Source organism: Haliotis rubra, unplaced genomic scaffold (genome assembly GCF_003918875.1).
Source record: "Haliotis rubra isolate DU_JTF1 unplaced genomic scaffold, ASM391887v1 Scf922, whole genome shotgun sequence".
NCBI lineage: Eukaryota > Metazoa > Mollusca > Gastropoda > Lepetellida > Haliotidae > Haliotis > Haliotis rubra.
This window is the reverse complement of record NW_025767660.1, coordinates 304,624-331,140: the sequence shown is the minus strand read 5'-3', so window position 1 is coordinate 331,140 and position 26,517 is coordinate 304,624. Positions and strand designations below refer to the sequence as shown.

The 26,517-nt window shown below is 43.4% G+C and overlaps 1 protein-coding gene across 1 annotated transcript in view; it reads left to right on the top strand.

Annotated features, from left to right (window-relative positions):
- LOC124264418 (protein crumbs-like) overlaps nucleotides 1–26,517 on the top strand; it is a 65,373-nt gene that overhangs the window by 26,722 nt on the left and 12,134 nt on the right. The gene's annotated exons all lie outside the window — the stretch shown is intronic.

Below are 26,517 nucleotides of genomic sequence, written 5' to 3'. Positions count from 1 at the left end.
GCCGTAACCCCCAGCCCACAGGCACTACAGGCAGAGTAGGCTGCGATTGGGCAACACGAGATTCTGAGACTTATTCGTTCGATGCCGAGGCGATGCCGTTCAGTTCTGGATGCCCACGGTGGTCACACGAGGTATTGACTTCAGCGCCACCACACGTCTCCATGTGACACTCAAACTGACTTTCCTCGAGTTGGTGCCAAAGACGGATAAGTCTGCATTCCCAGTGTGCGATTTCGCTACATTTCATTGACTCATAAAGCCTACAAGATGTTTCAAAATAAACATGAAAATACAGTTGAAATTCCTATATGCGTTTCTTTTTTGGGAGAGCATATATATTATCTTATCTCACACATAAATGTCGCTTTCTGATTGGCTGAGCGCTCTTCTGACCGCCTCCGTGGTGTAGTAGTTAGAGAGTCTGCCTGGAGAGCGGAAGGTCGCGGGTTCGATCACCGACCGCGTCATACCAAAAGACGTAAAAATATGGTATTTGTTGGTCCCTGTCTGGCTCTCGGCATTAATGGGTTAAACAAGGACTGGTCGGCTCGGAGTCAGTATAATGTGTCTGAGTGGGGTATTCATGCTTCACTGCGGCATGGTATCTCAGTGGGCTAGCACTATAAAACCAGCTTCAGTCTGGGCTAGTACAAGCAGCCGCACTTAAACATACACACGCATACACGTCGTCATATGAGCGAAATATTCCCAAGCACGACGTTAAACCCAATTTCACCTCACCTCACTATACAGCCACTGAATGGAATACCGTGCGAGCTCACTTAAGGATTGAAGTTCAGCTTGTTGACGTTCTTCAGCCGAATTCAGATCTACCACGGATAAGGGTTCGATGGAATTTGCTCACGAGAGAGCTGATGAAAGACAATAAATCTGATTTCAATCCATATATTGACAGAAACAAATCATAACAAACCAATCATTTCAAAGCAAAGCATGTCATGACATCATTCATGGCCAAACTTCCATTCGGAGTTACGTCCCTTGGTCTCACAAAAGTCATAAAATGGCAGTTTCATTCGCTTGACAGATGTTGAAAATAGTAAAGTTGGAATGAAATCCAGACACGGTCGATGCTGAACATGGATTAACATGTACGATCTGTCAACAGTGTGTGTGTTTGACACATATTGACGTGAGACAACCTGCTGAAAGTACCGACTGAGGCACCGCGGTTCGATTTTACCAGTGTTTTCTGTAAATATGGTTAATAAATTACGTCATTAGGTATTGTGACGTGTTCGTAAAGTGTGTGGCGAGTTTCTTATGACGTAATTTGTGAAACATTGTTAAAAACAAAGCACTGGAAGAACAATTGCCCGTGACGTCATCAAAGGTGCCTTAGCTCCTCTCAGCTGATTGAGGTCACAAGTCCTGTTTCCGGGTGGCTTTATTTCGTGGTTCTTCTTTTTGAATTACATTATGGGTCATAAATAGAATAACCAACTCGGTCCCACTGTCTGGCTTGCTGTTTCGGATGCCTGCATGAAGGGATTCTGTACATGCTGTCGCACAACATGGCGGTCTTGTCGTCTTGTGGTCATCCTTGGTCTGCCAGTACGGGGGCGATCATTTGTGGTGTTGGTGGCCCGGAAACGTTGCTGCAGCCTGTAGATGGTTCAAACGTTGACCTGGAAGTGATTGACAACGGCTTGTGCAGTGTGGCCAGCTTCAAGTCTTCCTAGCGCTTGGTTCCTCTGAGCTGTCGTGAGTCGCGGCATCCTGCTGACGTTGTAATGTGAATGTTTCAACCAGGTTTGGGGGGTGCACTTTATAGGGCTGGTCCTTGCGAACAGCACGTGCAGCATGAGTTGCATGAAAAACATGGAGAACACCGTACCATCTCCGAGATCAGGTTGCGTTTTTGAGACCATTTCCTGAGTTCCATTCTGAGTTTGGGAAGGAATGTCTTTGCTCAGGTAAAGTTGGGGATGTTGTCAAAAATATACAATCAAAACATTCAATGAGTTTACAGTTATCCGTTTCTGCAAAGGAAAATTCCAAACGGACGTTTCTTTTGCTGCTTAGTATATATAGGTTTTCGCACATGCTAACGCCTGAACAAATTAGAAGACAAAAATATGGTGTAGCATACATTGTATTTTTCATTATTTGTAGAAATAAATACATCGTAATTACATCTTGGGCATGTTGGAAATTTTTAATGTATATCTTCTACTCCTGGGTGATTATGGAGACATTTATCAAACACATGTTCATTGGGGACTTTTTCTTAATACAACGGAAACACGTAAACATGATTTGTTAGAAAATACTTGCGAACTTGTGTTAGAAAGAAAATTTAATAATAATCGACTTGATAAGGATATCAATATACATCCAGAAGTAATCTTCTAGTAAAACCTTTCGTGATGACTTGATAATAACTCACAAAAAGCTTATATATGTGGTATAGGTCTCAGTTTGAGCGTCACATGGAGACGTGTGGTGGCGCTGAAGTCAATACCTCGTGTGACCACCGTGGGCATCCATAACTGCACGGCATCGCCTCGGCATCGAACGAATAAGTCTCAGAATCTCGTGTTGCCCAATTGCAAGTCCGGTGATCTTGAGGGCCAGGGGAGCACATTGATGTTGTGGTTCTGGAGGAAGTCTCTAGTGTGACGTGCTGTGTGGGGCCTGGCATTGTCCTGTTGAAACAACTCCCTCTGGCGATCAATGATTGGAAGGAGGAGTGGGCGTAGGATTTCGTCACAGTACCGTTGAGCTGTCTGGTTGCCCTGGATCATCACCAAATCACTTCTCCCACTGCAGGTGATCGCTCCCCACATCATAACACGGGCCCGGCCGAATCTGTCCACCTGGGGAACGCGAGCGTCGGCGAAACGTTCACGTCGACGTCTGTACACCCACATTCTTCCATCGCGTCGTTCCAATAGAATAGTGATTCATCTACGCCAATTCGGTAGGTTCCAGGCCTGAACGTTGGTGCACCATTGAACTCGATGTCGACGATGTTGTTGTCGAAGCACAGGGCCAAAATAAGGTCTTCTGGCACGTAAACCGGCCTCTCTCAACCTGTTCCTGACGGTCTGTGCAGAAAGCCTCCTCAATCCGGGTAATTGTCGAGCGGTACTGGTCGCCGTAGCTGTTCGATGACGCAGCTGATGTACCCGGATGTAGCGATCCTGCGCCGCAGTGGTCGCTCGAGGTCGCCCACTACGAGGGGCATCTGCTACCGCATTGTGCCGGCGATATCTCTCCCAGAGCCGTGAAATGGTGCTTTGGTGAACATTCATGCGTCGGGCAACTGCACGTTGAGACTGGCCAGCTTCAAGCAAACCAATGGCGATATGACGGTTGGCTTCACTTAGACGTGGCATTTTGCGTTCGTCAACAATATTCCAAATACAGGGAATAATCGACAGACAGCGATCAACCTTTTGTACCCATCATTGAGACTATCTGATCCCCAACTTTCACGTGCATTGCATGTGAATTGTGTATTCTGTGACACTACACGCCGAAGTTGAAAATAATACGGTTTTTTAATGGATGGTGCGTTTTGTTGTGATGTTTCAAAACATAAACACTATAGGACTCATAAACAGAGCAAAACCTTTCGTAAAATGAATCACGTTTTAATTCATTGCTACAGGAAATTGCTAATTTCATTATGCGTTTCTTTTTTAGGAGAGTATATAAAGAAGGTGTACCTTTAACAGTTACATAATAATTAATGTGTTGTTCAGCATATCAAGTGTGTTGTCATCAATGCATTCATCCCATTTGTGCCCGACAGTGGCATACTTCATCAGCACTGCATTTGCCCACTGTCTGCCAGATATTAACAATAATGTCAAATTATCATCAGAGAATCAGCTATTGATCAGCATCTAATTTATGTTTGAACATGCACTGAATGCTCAATATTCCTTTTGTTGTTCTAAATTTTCCCATATTTAATATTTTCATACACTTTGATTTTACACATCACAAAAACAGTACTTTTAATAACATGTAAACACATGGTCAAGGGAGACATTGATACACCATGTACACTAACCTGGGTAATTGTAGGCTTTGGCATTTAAGGAAGGGCTAAGCTTCTTATGCCTGGCCAATATTTTAATATCAACCTCCTGCTTAGTTACAATCTTTATTCACAGATGAATCACAAATACAAGTATGTGGCTGAATTTGTCAAAAAGGCCTTTTGCCAAAAGGCAAGGTAATCACTCAACTTAATTTACAATGCACATATGTGTGGCGTTTTGGTAAATATGCCATGCTACCTGGGATATTTATTGAAGGACTTACTTTTGCTGTTTCTCAATATATAAATTTCAAAAGTGCAACCTGTAGAGCACCCAAACTTCAAATGCTATAATGATACCTATGAGCATGATCAGTATTTGCAAACAAAGTGATAAGTCCTGCCAACTTCTGGCACACATTTCTAATAAGAATAAACACGAACATAACACATTGTACCATCAGAAAAATATCATGCAGAATTCCCAATTTCTTTGACGATCCAATGGGTGAAGATTATTATTTAAAAATACTGTCAATGATCGTTATTACATATACAAGGACGTGAAGTTTGCAGCCATCATACCCACCTCCACTTTGTAGGATCTGTGACGCATAGAAGCCTGAACAACCGCACTTACGCGCAGACATTCTCTATCGAACAGAAACTTCAATACGTTATCACTGTTAACAGCAGTTTCCGACTTCCTCATCAGTTTCAACTTATCCCGCGTATAGTTTACCCAGAACATAATTGATAACGCCATGGCCGGGATTTGTTTGTCACCGGAAATAGGTGATTACGTCGATTCTCGCATTGCCCCGTGACCTACTTACGGGGCCCATTATGTGATTGATGTGGCCATTTTGTCGAATATTAAGATGATTCTAACATGTTTCACTATTGTTCTCAGTGTTCCTGATTTATATGTTCTTTCTGTCCTTCAATATAGGTTTCCGCACTTGGTCATGAGTGGAATTTTGGGTGTCCCATAGCTTAGATGTTTCATTGACGTGGCAGGAGATGAGAAATGGCTTTAATGACAAGATCCGTTTCCTCGGCCTTGAACCTCTTCACCGCTTAACCAGCCGGGGAGTGTACGATATGCTTGTGCGAGTGGTTGGTTTTAACTCTGTTAGCTATGCAGATTTGCTTTACAAAAACGTACGTGTGGACTCCGAGGCTGAGGGTTACACCTTGCACTGGGATTCCTTTTACGATATTCGAAGAAATTTTTACATGTTCAGCGATCAATATTTAGATGGATTTGGTGGTGTAGGGGGATTCAACCAAGAATTTGAATGGAGCACGCTTTGGTACCATCGACCTTGACGTCAACGACTGTGCCCGCATCCACAACGCCTCGTGGTGGTACAATCCAGTTGGTTGTGCAGCTTTTGGGCTTGATCCCCTGTCATGGCCGACCAACCGAAGCGGGACAGTTGAATTACAGAAGATGGATGTTTTCTTTTTGTGGTTAGCTCGAGGACAAGGGGATATCGAAGATGACCTTGTCCTTTGATAAGTTTGTCCATATGTCCTCGAAGGGTTGGAACAAGATTTGTCTCCCCATTGTTTCCGATGATAACCTATATCCATGCCCTTGAACATCCGAGTTAGAATATATTCTCAGCAACCCATGCTTCTCACGGACCCCACCCCAACCCAACATCCCTACCCCACCCCAACACTTCTACCTTGTCCTCCCCCCCTGTATGAAGATGGATTGCGATTAGCGTTTATTTTCGGCAACCAAAGGTTGTTGTAAGAGGCGGCACTAAATGTGTTAGTAGAAAAAAATATCAGACATCAGTGAGTGTCATCCGCCATGTTATGGTAATTCGGATTCACGTGGATTGATACAGATTGATTTCTTTTCTGAAGCATTTACAGTAATTAGAATTAAACTGCTTATAAGGTAAGAGTCAAACTTGTATCATTTGAGGTATAATTGATTTTTCCTTCAATGGTCCGTGAGTCAGACGGACTCTGTTACTGATAGTCAAAAGTTAAAAGCATTCTCAAGAGCACAGTGTACAGTGTTCCGAGATCGAGATCGACCTTTTCAAACATTTTTCATAATTTGTTGTTTGCTGTTTGACGCTGCATCCAGCGGCCTGTCAATACTAGATACTGAGACTGGGCCAGACAATCATTGGGTCAACTAAATCAGCGAGCCTGACATCCCTCCACTTTCCCCTTGCATGGGTTGCTGAACACCAGCTGAGATCGGGATCTCCACGGATACTTCATCATCATCATAACAGAGATGCCAACATGTTGCGGGAGGTTGATGCCGAACCTCCCCATTTTCTTGTTCACTAATTTACCGCTTTGGATACATGTGCAATACTTAGAACATTGTGCTGTGCTGTCATGTCCTCAAGTATTAGTGACGTCCACTGAGCGGCAAAAGAACATTTGCTGCATTAATTTATTTTAGCTATGCTACATGTATATCTGAGATATAGGTTGTAATGGCGAAATTAAGATAACGTCTGAACGGTTGTATTTTTTTAATCTGATTTGTTGAAAACGTTTTGTTAAAATTACATAACACACAACTGCTGATTGATGTTGGAAATATCTTACAGAACAACAGTTCTATCGTTTTTCAGATACAAAAACAAACACAGCATACTTTCTTTTGCCCCTCAGTATATTTACCATTATATTTTCTGAACCACGAAGCTGTATGTATTCCTTGTATGTCTACTGAACGTGTGCCTGTGATCGTAATACTGAAAACCGTTTATACGTATGTACAACTTATAGAGTATATATTTGCTTGTCTGAAAATGTACATAAATTATAATTAAATCATTCATATGCTTCTTTGTTTATTTGATATTCAAGAGAATGCCTGTAATGTGTAAAGGGTTACATCTGGATAAGATCATTAAACTACATCTTTAACGAACACGCTGAAAACGAAATACTTTGGGGTCCCTGGCACTTACCACGTACTACTGCCGCTTTCAGCAATATTCCACCAATATCAGGGCGGTTGACATCAGAAATCAGCTTCACACTTGGTACCCATGTGGAGAATCAAACCCGTGCACAAAAGTACACAAAAGTAAACTCGCTCAGCGTTTGCTGTACGTTGCTACGGAAAATCGTGGATGAGACGAAAAACTAATGATTGTCCTCGATGCGGTATTGTGGTAAAATTGTGGTAAATCATTTATTTATGTTCAAATATTAACCTGTCCTTTTAACTTTTTCACGTCCAACTCCAAATTAACCCGCATTAACCGTCCTACCGGGCGGCTGGCTATTTCAGACACTGATTATACCTGCCCCAGTTGTCTCCAGCAAACGTGAACTTTTCATGTATATGTTTCTACTTGATGACTTGGTTGACACATATCATCGGTTCCCAATTGCGCAGATCGATGTTCATGCTGTTGATCACTGGATTGTCAGGTCCAGATTCGATTATTTACAGACCGCAACCATATAGCTGGAATATTGCTGAGTGCGTCGTAAAACTGAACTCACTCACTCACTTGATGGGAACCCAGACTGACCAGTCACCCAACATGCTGTCATTCCCTCTACAGAGTCACCTCCCTTGGGCATGCCAGAAATCTTTGATTGTGGGTTCAGATCTCGGTTCGCCCCTCTTGAGTTTTCCAGGTTTGCCAACGCCATACCCTCGGTCGTACAGATTCCCAAAGTGGTAAACGTTTAATACCGGCATCACTACTTCCTCGTTTTCGCACATTGTATAAAATACTGCTAAAAAAAAAGTGCAAAGCCTACTTTATCACTCACCAATATGCACACAAAACGGCCCCAGCTAGCCCATCAGTCTCTGGAATGGCGGCTTTCAGCAGGTTTGTGAAAAATCATGACCCAAACAGAGACAGTATTTCTCACAGTCCACCAATAACAGTTGCATTAAGGATCTTTGACAGTTTGGTTCAGTCCACCAATAACAGCTGCACTAAGGATCTTTGACAGTTTGGTTCAGTCCACCAATAACGGCTGCACTGAGGAACTTTGACAGTTTGGTTCAGTCCACCAATAACGGCTGCACTAAGGATCTTTGACAGTTTGACAAAGCCCACCAATAACAGCTGCACTAAGAACCATTGACAGTTTGGTCCAGCCGACTAATAACGGCTGCACTAAGGATCTTTGACAGTTTGGTTCAGTCCACCAATAACGGCTGCACTAAGGATCTTTGACAGTTTGGTCCAGCCCACCAATAACCGCTGCACTAAGGATCCTGACAGTTTTGTTCAGTAAACAAATAACGGCTGCACTAAGGATCTTTGACAGTTTGGTTCAGTCCACCAATAACGGCTGCACTAAGAACCATTGACAGTTTGGTCCAGCCCACCAATAACCGCTGCACTAAGGATCTTTGAAACTTTGGTTCAGTCCACCAATAACGGCTGCACTAAGGATCTTCGACAGTTTGGTTCAGTCCACCAATAACGGCTGCGCTAAGGATCTTTGACAGTTTGGTTCAGTCCAGCAATAACGGCTGCACTAAAGATCTTTGACAGTTTGGTTCAGTCCACCAATAACGGCTGCACTAAGGATCTTTGACAGTTTGGTTCAGTCCACCAATAACTGTTGCATTAAGGATCATTGACAGTTTGACAGAGCCCACCAATAATGCATCAAATACAGTGCTGTAACAGTGCTATACATCGCACTTATATCTAAAACACGTGTAATGATGTTATAGATCGCACATATATCAATAACACGTCTAACACTGGTACACCTCACTAGCATCAAATACACGTGTAACAGTGTTATACATCTCACTTATATCTAATACACGTGTAATAATGTTATAGATCTCACATATATCAATCACTCGTCTAACACTTGTACACACCTATTTCCTATTTTAAGCCTATTTGAAGGGGAAGTGTACATGAAACCCACGTCTTTCTAAAAGTGAGTGAGTGAGTATAGTTTTACGCCGCTTTTAGCAATGTTCCAGCAATATTATAGCAAGGGACACCAGAAATGGGCTTCACGCATGTATTCATGTGGGGATTTGAACCCGGCCTTCTTCGCGACGAGCAAACGCTTTAACCACTTGGCTACACCACCGCCTCTCTTTCTCAAGTGAACCAAAGTCGAATTAGTCAGTATCAAGGATTGAAGATATACGTTCATTTTTTCCTCGCTGGGAATGTAAAACGCTTTATATAAATGTTGAAATGTTATACCATTATGAAGCCTTTATTTCAACGTTTTTGGTGCCAGTTGAATTATTCTTACACTCCTGTCTAGATCCACAGCAAAATACATTCACAGTGAAAGTTATCGCTTCAAAACGTATTTAATATGTTTAAAAGCCGAAAGCAGTAATACAGACTGATCGTGTGTAGTTTGCCTCATAATCCTCAAGTCAAGGAAAACACTCATTGTGATTCTAGGGTCATCCCCGACGGTTTTCAGGATGATCATCGGTCGTTTGATAAAAAGAAATACCCGTGATCACTTACATGCATTTCATAAATTCTGTTGACTGAGTAAATGTTCTGTATTCAGATTTCATAACAAAATAACTAAATAACGCCGTGAATAATGAGTAAAAAGATGCGAGATTTACTGTGAATATAGTTGTTATCTATTTCTCTCTCCTGAAATATATATATTACTCACACTTTGCTAAGGATCACAAAAATTCACATATTTACTTAAACGTAGATTTAATATTTGAAATTCTATCCATCTAAAACTGTATAAATAATAATATGGTAACCCCTCTTTAGGCAAACAGTCGCTTGAATCAAATCTTACGCACTTGATGCATGAGTATCCACAAAAATGTTTTTTATGGCACCAATTTACAATTTTGAAAATCATAGAACGAGTCATTGACAAGTACACAACATCTGTCAATAGCAGGCATGGGATCCACAAGATGCAGTGACAAAGTGAAACCTAGGATCCATACTTACAATAAGCTTAGATATTTAAACCAAATTTGACCCCACATCATAGTTTTCTGTTGAATCCATAATTTGATCCTTAGCAAAGTGTGAATAGTATATTATATTATACAGTACCTGTATATTCAGTAAGGGGCACTGGTGAGGTGTGTTTGGACGTACTATATGTAGACAGAATGACCTGGAACGTGCTACAAGGAGCACACTCCAGAATCACCTGCCTCAGAGAGATAGACACGAGGAGTTTAATACCCAGGCATCTCATCCCACATTACATCTCAAGACACAAGGAGACCAGCATTGTGTGCGATGATCATATCCTTCCTAGCCCATAGTTGCAAGTCGGAGTACTGTTGCTGAGAGGTGAATATTACCATCGTTCTCTTAATTGAAATAATCACTGCTCCAACTTGTATTACGTTACTCTGGGATTTGTACTGCCTCTCAATTGTGGACCCGTGAAGATCCGGGTTAGAATATTGATCTTCAGTAACCCATGCTTGTCGGAAGAGGCGACTAACGGGATCGGGTATTCAGGCTCGCTGACCACCATATGATAATAAATTTCAAAATGGACTGAGGCCAAAGGGATAATCTCGCAGGAACTAGTTTTGGCTGTCACTGTACATTGGTGTGTGCTTGCTCAAACACAATTACATCACGTTCCCTGCATCACTGGTTTCCTGGGCCTAGATTTTCGAAGCTCTCTGAGCGCTAAGATAGTCCATGTTAATGTATGGCACTTACGACTCTCTTAGCGCTAAGAGAGCTTTGAAAATCTAGGCCCTGATGTGTAAATACTGACATACTTTATGGATAACAACTTCTTTTGTTTCGATGCAGATCCCTGTACCATTGTAAAGCAGCAATGTAACATGGGGTGAGGTAGTATAGTACTAGCCCACTGAGATACCATCCCGCAGTGAAGCATGAATACCCGCTCAGACACAGTATACTGACTCCGAGCCGACCAGTCCTTGTTGTACCCATTAATGCCGAGTGCCAGGCAGGGACCAACAAGTACCATATTTTAACGTCTTTTGGTATGACGCGGTCGGGATCGAACCCGCGAACTTCCGCTCTTCGGGCGGACGCTCTAACCACTACACAAGGGAGGCGGTCCAATGTAACATGAACCCGGGGGATGCATAATACTGAGTGTAACAGAGAACACAACAGGATTAACATACTGGTCGAGGCAGTTGATAAAGGGGGTGATTTATCAAAGAGAAAAGTGGTTGAAGCCAGAGATGTACAAATCAAAGAAGTTGTTTAGAATTTGGTATCCATAAAGTTTGTCAACATTACACTTCCCTACTTCTAAATGGCCACTCAAAGAAACTGATGTGTGAATATTAATGCTAACAACATGGCTGCAAGTCTCTTGGTACTAATTACAAGATGGAGGGGGTTCACTCAGCCGTTAGATTCCAGTGCTATTTCTGAAGATACTATAGTAAATAGCAATGCCTTCAACGGCAATAAATTATCAGTTTAAACATGATTTTATAGAATAACAAGAGCCGTACCCTCCTGTCTTTCCGTACTGTAAACATCATATTTTATAAGCACAAATTGAACCTTTTGTTATGATATCTTCGCTACTGAAACCACTCAGTTAATTGCCTCCGTGTAATGTATACTCAAGAAATAAAATGTACTCAAGAAATACTGGAGTTTAATTAATGGCTTTGCTCAATGCAGCAAAGTGCCTTGAAGCAGTGGAGCGATATGCCGACTCCATTTCAGGGAACTTCGTGCAATGAAAATGAAAGAATGTTATGAACATCATTATGACTTTGTTATTAATCTACAGGATTTATGTGATTTATGTATCTGCAGCAAATGAAGGAAACCCTACCGAAAGAAGAAAAACTCTCTGTCTAATCAGCTGATGTACGTGTTTATAACAACAGAAGCCAAGTGTGAACAGGTCTAGACACATCACAATCTCGGCAAGATCTTTGATGTTCATGCACTGTGTCCAGATATCCGTGGCGTGTGCTGGTGTCGAACAGATCAGTCAGGAAACTAACAGGTCAGTGATATGTATGATATGTTTGCTACATGGAGAAGAAGTGCTTCATCGAACATCCAATTGAGACATACAGGTGATCTCATTCGATGTTTTATGATTCTTGTAATTACTGGTTTGAATTAAGCTCGGAAATCTATTCATTTCAAAAACGCAAGTGTGTATTAATATAAGTATCTCAAACATGATCTATAGTAAAACATGACTGTTGAAAGAGGCGATTAATTGGATCCAGAATGATGATACTTTTTATGGATATGCAACTACTTTATTGTGAAAGGCGACGTTTCAACATAGATTGCAAGTGATCACTTGCTTGACAACGACATTAGAATCTATGTCGAAACGTCGCCTTTCACAATAAAGAAGTTGCATATTCATAAAAAGTATCATCATTCTTCATCACCCCAACTTCTAAAATGCACATTAAGGAAGTACTGGGGTCCCGTTGTCAGGCTCGCCCACTCGGTTCATGAATATCATTGTATCCTATTTGCAAATCCAAAACCGCGTTGCCAGTGTTTGACAGTACCGAGGTTTTAAAGAAAAGACAAAAATCCATAATGCCATAAAGTCGGAATGCTGCAACAGTATCATGGCTTTCTCCATGTATTCGAGTCCGGACCATCAGTTACAGGTTACAGACTTATCGAGGTAACCTGTGAAAGTCTGGGTTAGATTTATTCTTCAGGTACCCATGCTTGTCGTGAGAAGCGACGAACGAGATGGGATCGTCAGGTTCGCTGCCCTGTTTTGATGCATGTCAGGCTCGCCCACTCGGTTCATGAATATCATTGTATCCCATTTGCAAATCCAAAACCGCCTTGCCTTTGTCTGACAGTACCGAGGTTTTAAAGAAAAGACAAAAATCCACCCCACCAATAACGGCTGCACTAAGGATCTTAGACAGTTTGGTCCAGCCCACCAATAACGGCTGAACTAAGGATCTTTGACAGTTTGGTCCAGCCCACCAATAACGGCTGAACTAAGGATCTTTGACAGTTTGGTCCAGCCCATCAATAATGGCTGCACTAAGGATCTTAGACAGTTTGGTCCAGCCCACCAATAACTGCTACACTAAGGAGCTTTGACAGTTTGGTCCACCTCACCAATAACGGATGAACTAAGAATATTTGACAGTTTGATCCAGCCCACCAAAAACGGCTGAACTAAGAATCTTTGAAAGTTTGTTTCAGTACACCAATAACGGCTGCACTAAGGATCTTTGACAGTTTGGTCCAGCCCACCAATAACGGCTGCACTAAGGATCTTTGACAGTTTGGTCCAGCTCACCAATAACGGCTGCACTAAGGATCTTTGACAGTTTGGTCCAGTCCACCAATAACGGCTCCACTAAGGATCTTTGGCAGTTTGGTCCAGCTCACCAATAACTGCTACACTAAAGACCTTTGACAGTTTGATCCATTCCACCAATAACGCCTGAACTAAGGATCTTTGACAGTTTGGTCAAGCCCACCAATAACGGCTGCACTAAGGATCTTTGACAGTTTGGTCAAGCTCACCAATAACGGTTGCACTAAGGATTTTTAACAGTTTGTTCCTGCACACCAATAACTGCTGCACTAAGGATATTTGACAGTTTGGTCCAGCCCACCAATAACGGCTGCACTAAGGATCTTTGACAGTTTGGTCCAGAACAGCAATAACGGCTGAACTAAGGATCTTTGACAGTTTGGTCAAGCCCACCAATAACGGCTACACTAAGGAGCTTTGACAGTTTGGTCCAGCTCACCAATAACGGATGAACTAAGAATATTTGACAGTTTGGTCCAGCTCACCAAAAACGGCTGCACTAAGAATCTTTGACAGTTTGTTTCAGTACACCAATAACGGCTGCACAGAGGATCTTTGACAGTTTGGTCCAGCTCACCAATAACGGTTGCACTAAGGATTTTTAACAGTTTGTTCATGCACACCAATAACTGCTGCACTAAGGATATTTGACAGTTTGGTCCAGCCCACCAATAACTGCTACACTAAGGATCTTTGACAGTTAGGTCAAGCTCACCAATAACTGCTACTTGATGGAGCTTTGACAGTTTGGTCCAGTCCGCCAATAACGGCCGAACTAAGGATTTTTGACAGTTTGGTCCAGCCAACCAATAACGGCTGCACTAAGAATATTTGACAGTTTGGTCCATCCCACCAATAACTGCTACACTAAGGAGCTTTGACAGTTTGCGATATCGGATGAACTAAGAATATTTGACAGTTTGGTCCAGCCCACCAATAACGGCTGCACTAAGGATCTATGACAGTTTGGTCAAGCTCACCAATAACTGCTACTTGATGGAGCTTTGACAGTTTGGTCCAGTCCGCCAATAACGGCCGAACTAAGGATCTTTGACAGTTTGGTCCAGCCAACCAATAACGGCTGCACTAAGAATATTTGACAGTTTGGTCCATCCCACCAATAACTGCTACACTAAGGAGCTTTGACAGTTTGCGATATCGGATGAACTAAGAATATTTGACAGTTTGGTCCAGCCCACCAATAACGGCTGCACTAAGGATCTATGACAGTTTGGTCAAGCTCACCAATAACTGCTACTTGATGGAGCTTTGACAGTTTGGTCCAGTCCGCCAATAACGGTCGAACTAAGGATCTTTGACAGTTTGGTCCAGCCAACCAATAACGGCTGCACTAAGAATATTTGACAGTTTGGTCCATCCCACCAATAACTGCTACACTAAGGAGCTTTGACAGTTTGCGATATCGGATGAACTAAGAATATTTGACAGTTTGGTCCAGCCCACCAATAACGGCTGCACTAAGGATCTATGACAGTTTGGTTAAGCTCACCAATAACTGCTACTTGATGGAGCTTTGACAGTTTGGTCCAGTCCGCCAATAACGGCCGAACTAAGGATCTTTGACAGTTTGGTCCAGCCAACCAATAACGGCTGCACTAAGAATATTTGACAGTTTGGTCCAGCCCACCAATAGCAGCTACACTAAGGAGCTTTGAGAGTTTGGTACAGCCCACCAATAACGGCTGAACTTAGGATCTTTGACAGTTCGGTTCAGTCCAACAATAACGGCTGCACTAAGGATCTTTGACAGTTTGGTCCAGCCCACCAATAACTGATACACTAAGGAGCTTTGAGAGTTTGGTACAGCCCACCAATAACGGCTGAACTTAGGATCTTTGACAGTTCGGTTCAGTCCAACAATAACGGCTGCACTAAGGATCTTTGACAGTTTGGTCCAGCCCACCAATAACTGATACACTAAGGAGCTTTGAGAGTTTGGTACAGCCCACCAATAACGGCTGAACTTAGGATCTTTGACAGTTCGGTTCAGTCCAACAATAACGGCTGCACTAAGGATCTTTGACAGTTTGGTCCAGCCCACCAATAACTGATACACTAAGGATCTTTAACAGTTTGGTCCAGCCCAGCAATAACGGCTGAACTAAGAATATTTGACAGTTTGATCCAGCCCACCAATAATGACTGAACTAAGGATCTTTGACAGTTTGGTCCAGCCCACCAATAGCAGCTACACTAAGGAGATTTGACAGTTTGGTCCAGCCCACCAATAACGGCTGAACTTAGGATCTTTGACAGTTCGGTTCAGTCCAACAATAACGGCTGCACTAAGGATCTTTGACAGTTTGGTCCAGCCCACCAATAACTGATACACTAAGGATCTTTAACAGTTTGGTCCAGCCCAGCAATAACGGCTGAACTAAGAATATTTGACAGTTTGATCCAGCCCACCAATAATGACTGAACTAAGGATCTTTGACAGTTTGGTCCAGCCCACCAACAACGGCTGCACTAAGAATCTTTGGAAGTTTGGTCCAGCCCACCAATAACTGCTACACTAAGGAGCTTTGACAGTTTGCGATATCGGATGAACTAAGAATATTTGACAGTTTGGTCAAGCCCACGAAAAACGACTGCACTAAGAATCTTTGACAGTTTGGTTCAGTAAACCAATAACGGCTGCACTAAGGATCTTTGACAGTTTGGTCCAGCCCACTAATAATGGCTGCACTAAGGATCTTTGACAGTTTGGTCTAGCTCACCAAAAACTGCTACACTAAGGAGCTTTGACAGTTTGGTCAAGCCCACCAATAACGGTTGCACTAAGGATTTTTAACAGTTTGTTCCTGCACACCAATAACTGCTGCACTAAGGATATTTGACAGTTTGGTCCAGCCCACCAATAACGGCTGCACTAAGGATCTTTGACAGTTTGGTCCAGAACAGCAATAACGGCTGAACTAAGGATCTTTGACAGTTTGGTCAAGCCCACCAATAACTGCTACACTAAGGAGCTTTGACAGTTTGGTCCAGCTCACCAATAACGGATGAACTAAGAATATTTGACAGTTTGGTCCAGCTCACCAAAAACGGCTGCACTAAGAATCTTTGACAGTTTGTTTCAGTACACCAATAACGGCTGCACAGAGGATCTTTGACAGTTTGGTCCAGCTCACCAATAACGGTTGCACTAAGGATTTTTAACAGTTTGTTCATGCACACCAATAACTGCTGCACTAAGGATATTTGACAGTTTGGTCCAGCCCACCAATAACTGCTACACTAAGGAGCTTTGACAGTTTGGTCCAGCCCACCAATAACGGCTACACTAAGGAGCTTTGACAGTTAGGTCAAGCACACCAATAACGGCTGAACTAAGGATCTTTGACAGTTTGTTTCAGTCCACCAATAACTGCTGCACTAAGGATCTTTGACAGTTTGGTTCAGTTCACGAATAATTGATACATTAAGGATCTTTAACAGTTTTGTCAAGACCACCAATAACGGCTGAACTAAGGATCTTTAACAGTTTGGTCAAGCCCAGCAATAACGGCTGAACTAAGAATGTTTGACAGTTTGGTCCAGCCCACCAATGATGACTGAACTAAGGATCTTTCACAGTTTTGTCCAGCCCACGAACAACGGCTGCACTAAGAATCTTTGAAAGTTTGGTCCAGCCCACCAATAACTGCTACACTAAGGAGCGTTGACAGTTTGCGATATCGGATGAACTAAGAATATTTGACAGTTTGGTCCAGCCCACCAATAACGGCTGCACTAAGGATCTATGACAGTTTGGTCAAGCTCACCAATAACTGCTACTTGATGGAGCTTTGACAGTTTGGTCCAGTCCGCCAATAACGGCCGAACTAAGGATCTTTGACAGTTTGGTCCAGCCAACCAATAACGGCTGCACTAAGAATATTTGACAGTTTGGTCCATCCCACCAATAACTGCTACACTAAGGAGCTTTGACAGTTTGGTCCAGCCCACCAATAGCAGCTACACTAAGGAGATTTGACAGTTTGGTCCAGCCCACCAATAACGGCTGAACTTAGGATCTTTGACAGTTCGGTTCAGTCCAACAATAACGGCTGCACTAAGGATCTTTGACAGTTTGGTCCAGCCCACCAATAACTGATACACTAAGGATCTTTAACAGTTTGGTCCAGCCCAGCAATAACGGCTGAACTAAGAATATTTGACAGTTTGATCCAGCCCACCAATAATGACTGAACTAAGGATCTTTGACAGTTTGGTCCAGCCCACCAACAACGGCTGCACTAAGAATCTTTGGATGTTTGGTCCAGCCCACCAATAACTGCTACACTAAGGAGCTTTGACAGTTTGCGATATCGGGTGAACTAAGAATATTTGACAGTTTGGTCAAGCCCACGAAAAACGACTGCACTAAGAATCTTTGACAGTTTGGTCCAGCCCACCAAAAACTGCTACACTAAGGAGCTTTGACAGTTTGGTCCAGACCACCAATAACGGCTGCTCTAAGAATCTTTGACAGTTTGGTCCAGCCCACCAAAAACGGCTGCACTAAGAATCTTTGACAGTTTGTTTCAGTACACCAATAACGGCTGCACTAAGGAGCTTTGACAGTTTCGTCCAGTCCACCAATAACGGCTGCACTAAGGATCTTTGACAGTTTGGTCCAGCTCACCAATAACGGCTACACCAAAGACCTTTGACAGTTTGGTCCAATCCACAAATAACGGCTGAACTAAGGATCTTTGACAGGTTCGTCCAGCCCACAAATAACGGCTGCACTAAGGATCTTTGACAGTTTGGTCAAGCTCACCAATAACGGTTGCACTAAGGATTTTTAACAGTTTGTTCCTGCACACTAATAACTGCTGCACTAAGGATATTTGACAGTTTGGTCCAGCCCACCAATAACGGCTGCACTAAGGATCTTTGACAGTTTGGTCCAGAACACCAATAACGGCTGAACTAAGGATCTTTGACAGTTTGGTCAAGCCCACCAATAACGGCTGAACTAAGGATCTCTGACAGTTTTGTCTAGCTCACCAATAACTGCTACTCTGTGAAGCTTTGACAGTTTGGTTCAGTCCGCCAATAACGGCCGAACTAAGGATCTTTGACAGTTTGGTCCAGCCCACCAATAACTGCTACACTAAGGAGCTTTGAGAGCTTGGTCCAGCCCACCAAGAGCAGCTACACTAAGGAGCTTTGACAGTTAGGTCAAGCACACCAATAACGGCTGAACTAAGGATCTTTGAAACTTTGGTTCAGTCCACCAATAACGGCTGTACTAAGGATCTTTGAAAGTTTGGTTCAGTCCACCAATAACGGCTGTACTAAGGATCTTTAGCAGTTTGACACAGCCAACCAATAACTGCTACACTAATGAGCTTTGACAGTTTGGTCCAGCCCACCAATAACGGCTGCACTAAGGATCTTAGACAGTTTGGTCCAGTTCACCAATAACTGCTACACTTAGGAGCTTTGACAGTTTGGTCCAGCCCACCAATAACGGCTGCACTAAGGATCTTTGACAGTTTGGTTAAGCTCACCAATAACTGCTACACTTAGGAGCTTTGACAGTTTGGTCCAGCCCACCAATAACGGCTGCACTAAGGATCTTTGACAGTTTGGTCAAGCTCACCAATAACGGCTACACTAAGGAGCTTTGAAAGTTTGGTCCAGCCCACCAATAACGGCTGCACTAAGGATCTTTGACAGTTTTGTCAAGCCCACCAATAACGGCTGCACTAAGGATCTTTGACAGTTTGGTCCAGCTCACCAATAACGGCTACACTAAGGAGCTTTGACAGTTTGGTCCAGCCCACCAATAACGGCTGCACTAAGGATCTTTGACAGTTTGGTCCAGCCCACCAATAACGGCTTCACTAAGGATCTTAGACAGTTTGGTCCTGCTAACCAATAACGGATAAACTAAGAATATTTGACAGTTTGGTTCTGTCCACCAATAACGGCTGCACTAAGGATCTTTGACAGTTTGGTTCAGTCAATCAATAACGGTTACACTAAGGATCTCTGACTGTTTGGTCCAGTCCACCAACAACGGCTGAACTAAGGATCTTTGACAGTTTGGTCCAGCCCACCAATAATGACTGAACTAAGGATCTTTGACAGTTTGGTCCAGCCCACCAACAGTGGCTGCACTATGAATCTTTGACAGTTTGGTGAAGCCCACCAAAAAACGCTGCACTAAGAATCTTTGACAGTTTGTTTCAGTCCACCAAGAACGGCAGCACTAAGGATTTTTGACAGTTTGGCCCAGCCCACCAATAACAGTTACACCAGGAATCTTTGACAGTTTGGTCCAGTCCACCAACAACGGCTGAACTAAGGATCTTTGACAGTTTGGTTGAGTGCACCAATAACGGTTACTCTACGGATCTCTGACAGTTTGGTCCAGTCCACCAATAACGGCTGAACTAAGGATCTTTGACAGTTTGGTCCAGCCCACCAATAACGGCTGAACTAAGGATCTTTGACAGTTAGGTCAAGCACACCAATAACGGCTGCACTAAGGATCTTTGACAGTTTGGTCCAGCTCACCAATAACTGCTACACTAAGGAGCTTTGACAGTTTGGTCCAGCCCACCAATAACGGCTGCACTAAGGATCTTTGACAGTTTGGTCCAGCCCACCAATAACGGCTTCAGTAAGGATCTTAGACAGTTTGGTCCTGCTAACCTATAACGGATAAACTAAGAATATTTGACAGTTTGGTTCAGTCCACCAATAACGGCTGCACTAAGGATCTTTGACAGTTTGGTCCAGCCCACCAATAACAGTTACACTAAGGATCTCTGACAGTTTGGTCTAGTCCACCAACAACGGCTGAACTAAGGATCTTTGACAGTTTGGTTCAGTCCATCAATAACGGTTACACTAAGGATCTCTGACAGTTTGGTCCAGTCCACCAACAACGGCTGAACTAAGGATCTTTGACAGTTTGGTCCAGCCCATCAACAGCGGCTGCACTATGAATCTTTGACAGTTTGTTCCATCCCACCAATAACTGCTACACTAAGGAGCTTTGACAGTTTGCAATATCGGATGAACTAAGAAAATTTGACAGTTTGGTGAAGCCCACCAAAAACGGCTGCACTAAGAATCTTTGACAGTTTGTTTCAGTCCACCAAGAACGGCAGCACAAAGGATTTTTGACAGTTTGGTCCAGCCCACCAATAACAGTTACACTAGTGATCTTTGACAGTTTGGTCCAGTCCACCAACAACGGCTGAACTAAGGATCTTTGACAGTTTGGTTGAGTCCACCAATAACGGTTACTCTACGGATCTCTGACAGTTTGGTCCAGTCCACCAATAACGGCTGAACTAAGGATCTTTGACAGTTTGGTCCATCCCACCAATAACTGCTGAACTAAGGATCTTTGACAGTTTGGTCCAGCCCACCAATAACGGCTACATTAAGGAGCTTCGACGTTTTGGTCCAGCCCACCAACATCGGTTGAACTTAGGATCTTTGACAGTTTGGTCCAGCCCACCAATAACGGCTGCACTAAGGATCTTTGACAGTTTGGTCAAGCTCACCAATAACTGCTACTCTATGGAGCTTTGACAGTTTGGTCCAGTCCGCCAATAACGGCCGAACTAAGGATCTTTGATATTTTGGACAAGCCCACCCAAAATGGCTGCACTAAGGATCTTTGACAGTTTGGACAAGCCCACCAATAACGGCTGCACTAAGAATCTTTGACAGTTTGGTCCAGCCCACCAATAACTGCTACACTAAGGAGCTTTGACAGTTTGGTCCAGCCCACCAATAACAGCTACACTAAGGAGCTTTGACAGTTTGGTCCAGCCCAGCAATAACTGCTGAACTAAGCATCTTTGACAGTTTGTTTTTTTTTGTTTTTGTTTTTTTTTTTAATTTAGAAAGTTACCACATCTAACATGTTATATTTGGAATTACACTGTCTCAGTACAGTAGTAGTACTACAAAAATTTTTTTTTTTTTTTTCAATAATCTTTGACAGTTTGGTCAAGCTCACCAATAACGGCTGAACTAAGGATCTTAACAGTTTCGTCAAACCCACTGATAACGTCTGAACTAAGAATCTTTGACAGTTTGGTCCAGCCCACCAAAAACGGCTGCACTAATGATCTTTGACAGTTTGGTCAAGCCCACCAATAATGGCTGCACTGAGGATCTTTGACAGTTTGGTCCAGCTCACCAATAACTGCTACACCAAAGACCTTTGACAGTTTTGTCCAATCCACCAATAACGGCTGAACTAAGGATCTTTGACAGGTTCGTCCAGCCCACCAATAACGGCTGCACTAAGGATCTTTGACAGTTTGGTCAAGCTCACCAATAACGGTTGCACTAAGGATTTTTAACAGTTTGTTCCTGCACACTAATAACTGCTGCACTAAGGATATTTGACAGTTTGGTCCAGCCCACCAATAACGGCTGCACTAAGGATCTTTGACAGTTTGGTCCAGAACACCAATAACGGCTGAACTAAGGATCTTTGACAGTTTGGTCCAGCCCACCAATAACTGCTACACTAAGGATCTTTAGCAGTTTGACACAGCCAACCAATAACTGCTACACTAAGGAGCTTTGACAGTTTGGTCCAGCTCACCAATAACGAATAAACTATGAATATTTGAAAGTTTGGTCCAGCCCACCAATAACGGCTGCACTAAGAATCTTTGACAGTTTGTTTCAGTACACCAATAACGGCTGCACTAAGGATCTTTGACAGTTTGGTCCAGCACACCAATAACGGCTGCACTAAGGATCTTAGACAGTTTGGTCCAGTTCACCAATAACTGCTACACTTAGGAGCTTTGACAGTTTGGTCCAGCCAACCAATAACGGCTGCACTAAGGATCTTTGACAGTTTGGTCAAGCTCACCAATAACGGCTACACTAAGGAGCTTTGATAGTTTGGTCCAGCCAACCAATAACGGCAGCACTAAGGATCTTTGACAGTTTGGTCAAGCCCACGAATAACGGCTGCACTAAGAATCTTTGACAGTTTGGTCAAGCCCACCAATAACTGCTACACTAAGGAGCTTGGACAGTTTTGGTCCAGTCCGCCAATAACGGCCGAACTAAGGATCTTTGACAGTTTCGGCAAGTCCACCAATAATGAATGAACTAAGGATCTTTGACAGTTTGGTTCAGTCCACCAATAACGGCTGCACTAAGTATCTCTCAGAGTTTGGTCAAGCCCACCAATAACGGCTGCATTAAGGATCTTTGACAGGTTGGTCCAGCTCACCAATAACGGCTGCACTAAGGATCTTTGACAGTTTGGTCCAGAACACCAATAACGGCTGAACTAAGGATCTTTGACAGTTTGGTCAAGCCCACCAATAACGGCTGAACTAAGGATCTCTGACAGTTTTGTCTAGCTCACCAATAACTGCTACTCTGTGAAGCTTTGACAGTTTGGTTCAGTCCGCCAATAACGGCCGAACTAAGGATCTTTGACAGTTTGGTCCAGCCCACCAATAACTGCTACACTAAGGAGCTTTGACAGCTTGGTCCAGCCCACCAAGAGCAGCTACACTAAGGAGCTTTGACAGTTAGGTCAAGCACACCAATAACGGCTGAACTAAGGATCTTCGAAACTTTGGTTCAGTCCACCAATAACGGCTGTACTAAGGATCTTTGACAGTTTGGTTCAGTCCACCAATAACGGCTGTACTAAGGATCTTTGACAGTTTGGTTCACTCCACCAATAACGGCTACACTAAGGATCTTTAGCAGTTTGACACAGCCAACCAATAACTGCTACACTAAGGAGCTTTGACAGTTTGGTCCAGCTCACCAATAACGAATAAACTATGAATATTTGAAAGTTTGGTCCAGCCCACAAATAACGGCTGCACTAAGAATCTTTGACAGTTTGTTTCAGCACACCAATAACGGCTGCAGTAAGGATCTTTGACATTTTGGTCCAGCCCACCAATAACGGCTGCACTAAGGATCTTAGACAGTTTGGTCCAGTTCACCAATAACTGCTACACTTAGGAGCTTTGACAGTTTGGTCCAGCCCACCAATAACGGCTGCAATAAGGATCTTTGACAGTTTGGTCAAGCTCACCAATAACGGCTACACTAAGGATCTTTGAAAGTTTGGTCCAGCCCACCAATAACGGCAGCACTAAGGATCTTTGACAGTTTGGTCAAGCCCACCAATAACGGCTGCACTAAGAATCTTTGACAGTTTGGTCAAGCCCACCAATAACTGCTACACTAAGGAGCTTGGACAGTTTGGTCCAGTCCGCCAATAACGGCCGAACTAAGGATCTTTGACAGTTTCGGCAAGTCCACCAATAATGAATGAACTAAGGATCTTTGACAGTTTGGTTCAGTCCACCAATAACGGCTGCACTAAGTATCTCTCAGAGTTTGGTCAAGCCCACCAATAACGGCTGCACTAAGGATCTTTGACAGTTTGGTCCAGCTCACCAATAACTGCTACACTAAGGAGCTTTGACAGTTTGGTCCAGCCCACCAATAACGGCTGCACTAAGGATCTTTGACAGTTTGGTCCCGCCCACCAATAACAGTTACACTAAGGATCTCTGACAGTTTGGTCTAGTCCACCAACAACGGCTGAACTAAGGATCTTTGACAGTTTGGTTCAGTCCATCAATAACGGTTACACTAAGGATCTCTGACAGTTTGGTCCAGTCCACCAACAACGGCTGAACTAAGGATCTTTGAAAGTTTGGTCCAGCCCACCAATAATGACTGAACTAAGGATCTTTGACAGTTTGGTCCAGCCCACCAACAGCGGCTGCACTAAGGATCTTTGACAGTTTGGTTCAGTCCATCAATAACGGTTACACTAAGGATCTCTGACAGTTTGGTCCAGTCCACCAACAACGGCTGTACTAAGGATCTCTCAGAGTTTGGTCAAGCCCACCAATAACGGCTGCACTAAGGATCTTTGACAGTTTGGTCCAGCTCACCAATAACTGCTACACTAAGGAGCTTTGACAGTTTGGTCCAGCCCACCAATAACGGCTGCACTAAGGATCTTTGACAGTTTGGTCCAGCCCACCAATAACAGTTACACTAAGGATCTCTGACAGTTTGGTCTAGTCCACCAACAACGGCTGAACTAAGGATCTTTGACAGTTTGGTTCAGTCCATCAATAACGGTTACACTAAGGATCTCTGACAGTTTGGTCCAGTCCACCAACAACGGCTGAACTAAGGATCTTTGAAAGTTTGGTCCAGCCCACCAATAATGACTGAACTAAGGATCTTTGACAGTTTGGTCCAGCCCACCAACAGCGGCTGCACTAAGGATCTTTGACAGTTTGGTTCAGTCCATCAATAACGGTTACACTAAGGATCTCTGACAGTTTGGTCCAGTCCACCAACAACGGCTGTACTAAGGATCTTTGACAGTTTGGTTCACTCCACCAATAACGGCTACACTAAGGATCTTTAGCAGTTTGACACAGCCAACCAATAACTGCTACACTAAGGAGCTTTGACAGTTTGGTCCAGCTCACCAATAACGAATAAACTATGAATATTTGAAAGTTTGGTCCAGCCCACCAATAACGGCTGCACTAAGAATCCTTGACAGTTTGTTTCAGCACACCAATAACGGCTGCACTAAGGATCTTTGACAGTTTGGTCCAGCCCACCAATAACGGCAGCACTAAGGATCTTTGACAGTTTGGTCAAGCCCACGAATAACGGCTGCACTAAGAATCTTTGACAGTTTGGTCCAGCCCACCAATAACTGCTACACTAAGGAGCTTGGACAGTTTGGTCCAGTCCGCCAATAACGGCCGAACTAAGGATCTTTGACAGTTTCGGCAAGTCCACCAATAATGAATGAACTAAGGATCTTTGACAGTTTGGTTCAGTCCACCAATCACGGCTGCACTAAGTATCTCTCAGAGTTTGGTCAAGCCCACCAATAACGGCTACACTAAGGATCTTTGACAGTTTGGTCCAGCTCACCAATAACTGCTACACTAAGGAGCTTTGACAGTTTGGTCCAGCCCACCAATAACGGCTGCACTAAGGATCTTTGACAGTTTGGTCCAGCCCACCAATAACAGTTACACTAAGGATCTCTGACAGTTTGGTCCAGTCCACCAACAACGGCTGAACTAAGGATCTTTGACAGTTTGGTTCAGTCCATCAATAACGGTTACACTAAGGATCTCTGACAGTTTGGTCCAGTCCACCAACAACGGCTGAACTAAGGATCTTTGACAGTTTGGTCCAGCCCACCAATAATGACTGAACTAAGGATCTTTGACAGTTTGGTCCAGCCCACCAACAGCGGCTGCACTATGAATCTTTGACAGTTTGGTCCATCCCACCAATAACTGCTACACTAAGGAGCTTTGACAGTTTGCAATATCGGATGAACTAAGAAAATTTGACAGTTTGGTGAAGCCCACCAAAAACGGCTGCACTAAGAATCTTTGACAGTTTGTTTCAGTCCACCAAGAACGGCAGCACTAAGGATTTTTGACAGTTTGGCCCAGCCCACCAATAACAGTTACACTAGGGATCTTTGACAGTTTGGTCCAGTCCACCAACAACGGCTGAACTAAGGATCTTTGACAGTTTGGTTGAGTCCACCAATAACGGTTACTCTACGGATCTCTGACAGTTTGGTCCAGTCCACCAATAACGGCTGAACTAAGGATCTTTGACAGTTTGGTCCAGCACACCAATAACGGCTGAACTAAGGATCTTTGACAGTTTGGTTCAGTCCACCAATAACGGCTGCACTTAGGATCTTTGACAGTTTGGTCCAGCCCACCAATAACAGTTACACTAAGGATCTCTGACAGTTTGGTCCAGTCCACCAACAACGGCTGAACTAAGGATCTTTGACAGTTTGGTTCAGTCCATCAATAACGGTTACACTAAGGATCTCTGACAGTTTGGTCCAGCCCACCAACAACGGCTGAACTAAGGATCTTTGACAGTTTGGTCCAGCCCACCAATAATGACTGAACTAAGGATCTTTGACAGTTTGGTCCAGCCCACCAACAGCGGCTGCACTATGAATCTTTGACAGTTTGGTCCAGCCCACCAATAACTGCTACACTAAGGAGCTTTGACAGTTGGCAATATCGGATGAACTAAGAAAATTTGACAGTTTGGTGAAGCCCACCAAAAACGGCTGCACTAAGAATCTTTGACAGTTTGTTTCAGTCCACCAAGAACGGCAGCACTAAGGATTTTTGACAGTTTGGCCCAGCCCACCA